Source organism: Phaethon lepturus, unplaced genomic scaffold (assembly GCF_000687285.1).
Source record: "Phaethon lepturus isolate BGI_N335 unplaced genomic scaffold, ASM68728v1 scaffold50634, whole genome shotgun sequence".
Lineage (NCBI taxonomy): Eukaryota > Metazoa > Chordata > Aves > Phaethontiformes > Phaethontidae > Phaethon > Phaethon lepturus.
Genome location: NW_010534993.1, coordinates 719 through 8702, shown reverse-complemented (window position 1 = coordinate 8702; position 7984 = coordinate 719). Strand labels below are relative to the sequence as shown.

The following is a 7984-nucleotide window of genomic DNA, read 5'->3' as shown; positions in this document are numbered from 1 at the left end:
CCCAGCAAGGGTCCTGGAAGAACAGTGTTTACTATGTTCACTTCGCATCAGTAAATCAAAACACCCCAACGGACCAGAAGGGCACTTATGCCAGTATTGAAGCAGGACACACAGAACAACCAGATTATTTATAGGCAGAGCTGCCCGAGTTACCCAGGGCAAAATAAGAGAAAAGCCAGCAGGGCAGGAATGGACAGAGCAGGCAGGTTTTGCATTTACCTAATTTTTTGAGGTAAGATGATAGATTTGTTTGATTAAGAAAACCTAAGCAGCAAGCCTCAAGAACTAGTTGTCAGAGGGGAGTTGTATTTGAGCAGAGGTACTTAGAGAGCTGCCCTGGGACCATTACCAGGTTAAAGACTATTCAACATTTTCCTCAAAGATGTGGAAGCATGTATAAACTCACCACTAATTATATTCATGGACAACACAAAAGCTGGCACTATGGTGACCAAAAGAACTGGGCCATCACATAAGAGTTCTGGAACAGTTGATAAAGCACACAGTTTAAAAATTGGGGTTTTTTATAGTCAAATCTCAGGTTATACATCCAGGAAAAGAATACAAAGCTGCACCTTGAACACTGGGAAAACAGCAGACTGAAGAACTATCGACTCTGAAAAGGCATCAAGGTCATAAGAGACAAGGAGTTGAACACGAGAACCCAAGTTAACACTGTGACAAAATGTGACGTGCATCTTGGAAGCACAATCAATAGTGTACAAAGAAGAAGAGGCTATTTTACCTGTATACAGATCACAAAAAAAAAAACGTAACAGGGGTTTATCTCCTTCTTAAAAAAGTAGATTACAAATTTGTAAAGGGACTAAAGAAGACAGGCATAACACAAGATCTTAGGACAGCAATCCATACATTTCATCAAAAAATAGTGAGTGGTTTCTTTTTAGTCTTAAATGCATTCCCAAAAAGAAAATACAAGATACTACTGACCTCTTTGCAGAATCATCCCCTTTCCTTTTCCTGTAAGTGTAAGCTGAAGTCAAATTCTCATCACAAGACAGACATGCACTTTCAACAGACAGATTGCTAGCTACTGAAATATACTATCAAATGAAGACATTGATTACATTTTTTGCCTTTTTCAAGAGTCAATGCCTTTCTCTAACATGAAAATGTAACCTTCACAGGAGGTCAGACTAGGTGAAGGGTATTACGCTCTCTTACCTTAACTGCTAAAATAAAGCAGGAAGAAAGGGTCACTTCACTGGATGTCTAGTCTCAGCTGATAAAGGGCTTTTATGTAGTCTCTGCCTTAATATTGAGCAATGCAAAATTTTAGACAACTGATAATCAATCCCCTCAGCACACTTTCTAGAACACCATCTTCCTCAGTATGCTAGCAACCCAATGACCTATAACAGGTTTCTTCTCAGCCAGATTTCCAGAAATCATCCTGCTAGAGCCATTAGGTATGTCTGATACAGAATCAAAAGCCTGAGACAAGCAATAGCTAACAAATATTAGGCCTCTGTAACCTATATACTAGAAAGTCTTCAAAACCTTCCCCACCAAAAAAGCCTTAGAACTTCCTGCCATAAATTGCCAGTAAAAGTCTATGTTCGTCATCCTTCATGACAATGAGGGACAACACAATACAATTTTACAGTAGCAGTTTATCATTGGAACTTATGAATTACAAACCAGTTTCTATATTCACTATTTTTTCCCTAGCTCCTTTTAAAGTAATAGTAGCAATACTGCAAAGATAGTTTTGGATATCTTGTTCTAAGTCACAAAGACTTGCTCGTATCATTTCCTCTGTTACTAAAAATCTTTTAATAAATTATTCCCTTTCATGTCACCATGGCCCATTAGTACCTACATGCAAAGAAAGAATACGGCACATGAAAGCTTTCATCAGGACAAACAAACCTCAGATTGATATGAAAAATAATTTCAATGTTTATCTATCAAAATACATCATTATTTGAAATGTATCACCTGCTACTGACATCATTAAGCAGCTATTAAATTGCTAATCTTGTTGCTGCTTCTCCTTTCAATGTTTAAGGACATTATTAATCAACCTACTGTAAATCCTGAAAATAAAGCAGTCCACTTCTAGAAGCTGCTCTCTGTGTTTACAGACTTTTCTTCCTACAGAGCCTCAACCAAGTCATCATGGAGCGTACCACTTACAGAAATAACTTGGTTAGTAATTTTCTGAAGATATCTGCAGCAAAACCATACCAGAGACAGACAATTCAGCATGCACGCTTGGGGAGAAAAAAAGAGGAGAAAGGATCCTAAGGTTTATGATTACTATTCTGTCAACTACAGGTTATGGTGGAAATTAAGCACTGTCATGATCTTCAGCTTTAGACAATGAGATATATATTTAGAATAACTATATATATCCTAAATGACCACATACCAAGCGCTAAGGCAGCATGACTAGTTGTGAAATTCATCATGTCACCAAAGTTGCTACAGTTCTGTAATTCTAAGTTTTCCAACCAAAGGCTTAAAAAACAGATACTGCTTACCACCTACATTCTGTGGCTGCATTTTTAGAAGATTATTTCCCTTAGAGCTCTTCCTATGAGAAGAAGGTGCCAGTCTGGGCTTTCACTGAAATAATAATATTAGTTTAAAAGTTCGCTTTGAAAAAAAGCATATCATCCAACCTGTTACTCCCCAGAAACTTAAAAGTGAAGAGAGAATACACAAACAATTTCTTGTGCCAAACAGTGAATAATGAAGCTTTTAGTAAGACACATGCACACATTCTGGAAGCAGAAAAGCTTTCAAAAGTGTTTTTTTTAAAAAGATGCTTTGTCTTCCCTTTTAAGAGCCATAACTTAAATAATAAATGGCTGCACAGTTGTTAAATGCCAACCCTTTTCTCTCACTTTTCAATGTATGTACACATGGGCCTTCATTAAACAGATTCTGCTTAAAAAAAGACGCTTATCACTTCATACTAACTTGAAAGAACAGAGTTAATCATCTAAAGAATTTTCAAACTAGAGTAAATGACTATGGCCTATTATTTATCATAATGGGCATGTGAATAGTTCTCCAGTATGTGCTTACAGCTACATACATACAAACGTGTTTGCAGGATTGGACCACGGAGAGAACATGCTAACTGGTGAAACCAGATGTAGTAACAACAGAGACAGGTTCTAACACTGAGGGAGCCACAGCATGAATCCCCACAGCATTCAGAACCCTTTGACCCTGCCACCATGCAAAATAAATGGGAGAAATTAGAGCAGCAGTGAAAGGTTTTTATGAACTGCATCTCGTACTTTTTCAATACAAATTATTAGCACTGCACACATTTGCGATCCTAAAACCAGCAAGAGCCTTTTGGCACCATTTCAACCTTTTGTCCTCAGCGGCCTGATTTCACAGGTTCAAATGTGTCACATGTTCAATCTTGCAAAATCTACCATAGATTAGAAATGTGTCTTTTTTCAATAAAAGCCAGTGCTGTTGGACAAGGTATAAGACTTAAAAATACAATATATTCAAATAAAAACATTTTATGTATTAGGAAAAAAGCTGGAATCATATATACAAATTGATAGTACTTAGGGCTTTCCATTAATGAAACAAATTATTTTTCACACAAGAAACATTAATAGCTCTCAAGTCCCAAGGCAATTATACAATGAGTCATTTTTAGACAGAATATGTTACACAATACTGGAATTGAACAATGATAGTCTCTCAAGCAAATCAGTATTTAGATACATATTGTATGTATTTTTATGCTTTCCTGGATAGCCTAGTGAACCATTAGGAAGTTTTGACACTAAGAGGTTCTACTGGATCAAACAACACAAGTATTCTGTTAAACTAATTATTAAATGCTTAAATGTCCAATAGCAAACACAGCATTTAATTTTAACACTTGATCCCCACTGGATCAAGCCAATTACTAAAAAGAACTTTAACTAGTTATCTGCCTGCTCCTTTCCAAAAGGAGTTTCTGTAGCACCATTAGATGAGGCTCAGCGTTGAGAAAGGAACAGACCACCTGAAGCACGAAGCTTATAGTCCCGTGGCAGGGCAGACCATGGAAGAGTCCTTGACTACCAAAACCACATACCGTTCCCACTCTTCTCTCTAACCGACATTTAATTACTTGCCAAGCAGCTTTAAATTTATTTTTACTCCCTTTTTTAAAAATTCCACACCCCCCCCATGGAGAAGACTTGTGAGTAATAATTTGAAATCACAGTGCTAAGTTAAGAATACTCTTACAGACATCACATCAATTTATCATTCTAGTATACGTAAAGAAATAATATGGTAACTAGGTTGTGGAAAACAAAGGATATTTACACTACTTCACGAAATGAACTAGCTTTCACATGATCAACAGAACAAGAAAATGTGAAATCGGTGTTGATACATGATTGCAAAAATAAAATCCTACACATACAAGGAATATAAGCATACTTTGACTGATCAGAGAGCAGTTGCTTAGGACAGACAGAATTAAATAATTGTGCACTCATTCACTGAAGTCATCAGTTTCACAAGCAGTAAGCATTGCATGCATCTGTTCAGTCTAAATGTAAACCAGCCACATGGCTGTAAACTTTAGCCAAGAAAAGAAGTTACTATGACTCTCTCCCGTCTTGCTATTTCCTAATCTCGTTTCTCATCAGCTTGTCTGAAGTTATTTGAGTTTCCACATGCAAGAGTTACACCACCACTTATTCCTTAAAGGCTTCAGAAGGCAGGGAAGGAGGTAGAGACACAGAAGGAGAAAGAAACATTCTTCAGAGGCAAGTTCTTAAACAGAACCAGTAAGTACTGGCCACAGTCATGGTTTAAGCACTATTTAATCCTTGTTACCCCCATAAATCCCACTTCCTTACCAGGGTGGGGCAAGAGAGACTAACTGATAAGATGTTATTTATGTCTCAAAGAACACTGTCATACTGCAGACAGATCTGCCACAGTCACCCTTGATCAAAGTAAAGCAAAACAGTATTTCCCTCTATTAATTTCTTTGCTTTTTCACTGCAGCTGTTTTATGAAACTATAGAAAATTTGACTTAAGCACAAAAAAATCTAAAGGAAGAGCAAGTTTTAAGAAGTATACAGCAAAAACTAGTTACAATTTAAATGAATATGAATGGCAGTTTGGACATTTTACACCCATAAATGTGAACCAAAGAATTCAGAGAAAAGCGATGAAGTAAAAAGAAGAAAAATGCTCACAAGGTACAAAGTAAATTTGTGGAACACGACTTCCTATAAACACAATAAAGTCTTGATCATCATCTCTAGTTTGTACATGTGTTTGGATTAGTATTTATACACTTGCTTGGAAAATAATGCAGAAACATCATTCAGGGTCATCTCAGAGGAACTTAAATATTATTGTAAATACTTCTAGAACACAGTAATAGCAGCCATGATCTCCCTAACTGTTGGCCTGAGGAACACCCATATATAATTAGCTACACCCTGGCATGCAGCTTTCAAGTCATTGACTTAGAATTATGCTATAGTTCTCTTGTACTTGTGTCAATACAAGGAGATGACAGATTACTGAAAGATAAATCCTTTTATTTAGAGCAATCAAATTTTAATCTATTTGTCCAACCAAACTACACTGTGCTAATAAACATGTACATCAATCATCACATCAAAAGGAATCTGTAGCAAGAAGGAAGAGATGCCATCCTTGTATATGTGGCACTGCAAAAACATCACCACTCCCACCTATTAGTGCAGGTTTACTATGTACAAACCTACTGGGGAGGAGGCAGCTTGCACATACATTTCACAGCCTTGGTCAACTCATCATGTCTGGAAACAGCTCTATCCTGAGCTATCCTCTGGGATACCAGTCGAGTGAACGCCCAGGTCCATATCTTGTATTATTTGTAATAGTAAAATGCGAGCAGAATTAGTAAAACCACATAAGACAACTTCACTTCAAAACACAGTGATAACCTCCGCAGATTATTCTGGATTTCACATATTTTATTGCAAGTGCGTGACAAGTACCCATTTTGGCCAGAACTTGCAGGTTTATGCTTGCCTTCTTTTTAACATTTAAACGCACATACACGTCAATCTATTGGAATACTCAGGAGTAGGCACCTTCCACAAATATACTGCATGAAAGGATGCAGCAGATACAATCATCTTACTTTAGTCTCTGTTTTGCTTAAAGTGCTGATGAACCCTGATTTCCCATGGCTGGGTCTCTTCACGAGGATATCAGTATCCCTTCCTTCCTCTGAATCTTGCCCTGGTATCCAACTGAAAAATTGAAGTCAATATGTTAAAACCAGACATGTTGCAAAAGGAATATTTTAGAGTGCTTGTGCTACTTTGGCACTTTTTAACGTCAGCAGAAAGCAGACAACAAAGCAGAAGTCACCATAAAGAAAATTAGTGATGTAGCCAACAAGTCATAGGGTTCTTCCAGCGAAGCAGATGTTGTATTATCTTAAATCTCACACAAAATTAAAATTATGGGATAAGCATCCTGTGCATTCTGAAATAAACAGTGTAACAACACAAATGGCAGAACAGCATAGCAGGATGGCAAAGAGGACACGAAAACAAGGTAGTGTAAATCTACGTAGATCCATTTTTCCAAACTTAATTGACAAGTTGAAGGAGGAAAATACAGACTGGGTTGAATTGGGAGTCACTGCAAATGTCAGTGAGGACAGTGATAACTTAAATACAAGTGTCAGGGGGGGTGGAATAAATCAGTAAAAACTGAAATAATACTCAAGCTTGTAAAATTTGCAAGTTTCTTCTTGGCAGTTACAAAAAAGCATTTAATGGAAGGAAAAAAATGGCAGTAAAGCTAAAATAACAGCTACTGTGCAGGACTTACTGAAACCAAATTGCAAGTTCTTTGCCAATGCAGCAGAAAATCATACCTTGATCTTGGGAGAATTCTTCTGAATTTAGATAGCCAGTCTTGAAGATGGCAGTTACAGATTGCAATTCAGCCATATTCAGATATTAGATCAAGGACCTATCTTTTACCTCCCTTAACTAACCCTCTTTCAGGAGTCAGAACTGCAGCAAAATTTGTAAAGAGCTAAACTGCAAAATGGTACAGCTTGTCCAATAATCAAGCAGCTTCCCCTTTAAAGCTTGTTCCTACTTTAATATCTAAAGTGTACTAAAGCTTACTCCTCTGATGAGAGATTATATTTCCTTACAAAGAAAACAGCATCTAGGAAAAATCCCTAATGATTTTAGCACATTGTAAATTATATTTGCATTTAGCATCTAACTTCTTTTTAAATACTCTTTAAGCCTCACTGTTATACCAAGTAGGAAATCTGGCAGAGCACACTTATTGAAATATACAAAGTTAACAGGACAAGAAAAATGCCATTCTTCAGCCTTAGAAATTGGAGCAGTTAAATACAATCATATAAGAACCCAGCCTACTCCCGCATGAAACATAGTTTTATGAGGCTCCCTTAACAATCTACAGATACAGGCCCATCATCTGGAGGTACCTGTATTGCTACTTCAGCGTCAGATAGATATTTCAAGGATTAAATACACAGCACTTTTTCCTGTCCACAGAAATAATCATTTGTCACTAAGGATTAATACAGTTCATATAGGAGAAGTACAAAAAGCTTCTATGACTTAAGCAAAAATACAGAAGGGAAGAAAAATTTTAGGCATGGTTTCAGCTGCATATTTTTCATTATGTATCATATCTACTAAAAATGAAAACGAGTCCTGTCCTACTCATGGTCAGAAAGTTTTAATACCATCTTGGATACAGCTTATCTGTTTCTAAGTGTTGTAGAAACACAAGCAAGATGTTTCTAGACAAGGCGCTCCTACCAAAATCAAGGAAACTTTATCTAATTACATTTTTTCAACTTGCTTCCATACTTGATAGCTCACTATATAGAAAAAACAATGCTCTTTATCATGAATTCAAGCCCTTCAAGAAAATTAAGGGACATAAAAGCCTTCTTCAACAGTGGAAATCTCTTTC

At 36.8% G+C, this 7984-nt stretch overlaps 1 long non-coding RNA gene across 1 annotated transcript in view; it reads right to left on the bottom strand.

Moving 5' to 3' along the window:
- Positions 1 to 5943: 5943 nt before the first annotated feature.
- LOC104619700 overlaps positions 5944 to 7984 on the bottom strand; it is a 2537-nt gene continuing 496 nt past the window's right edge. The window contains exon 2 of the long non-coding RNA XR_738024.1: positions 5944 to 6258. This is a non-coding gene — a long non-coding RNA (uncharacterized LOC104619700). The remainder of the gene's footprint in view (positions 6259 to 7984) is intronic.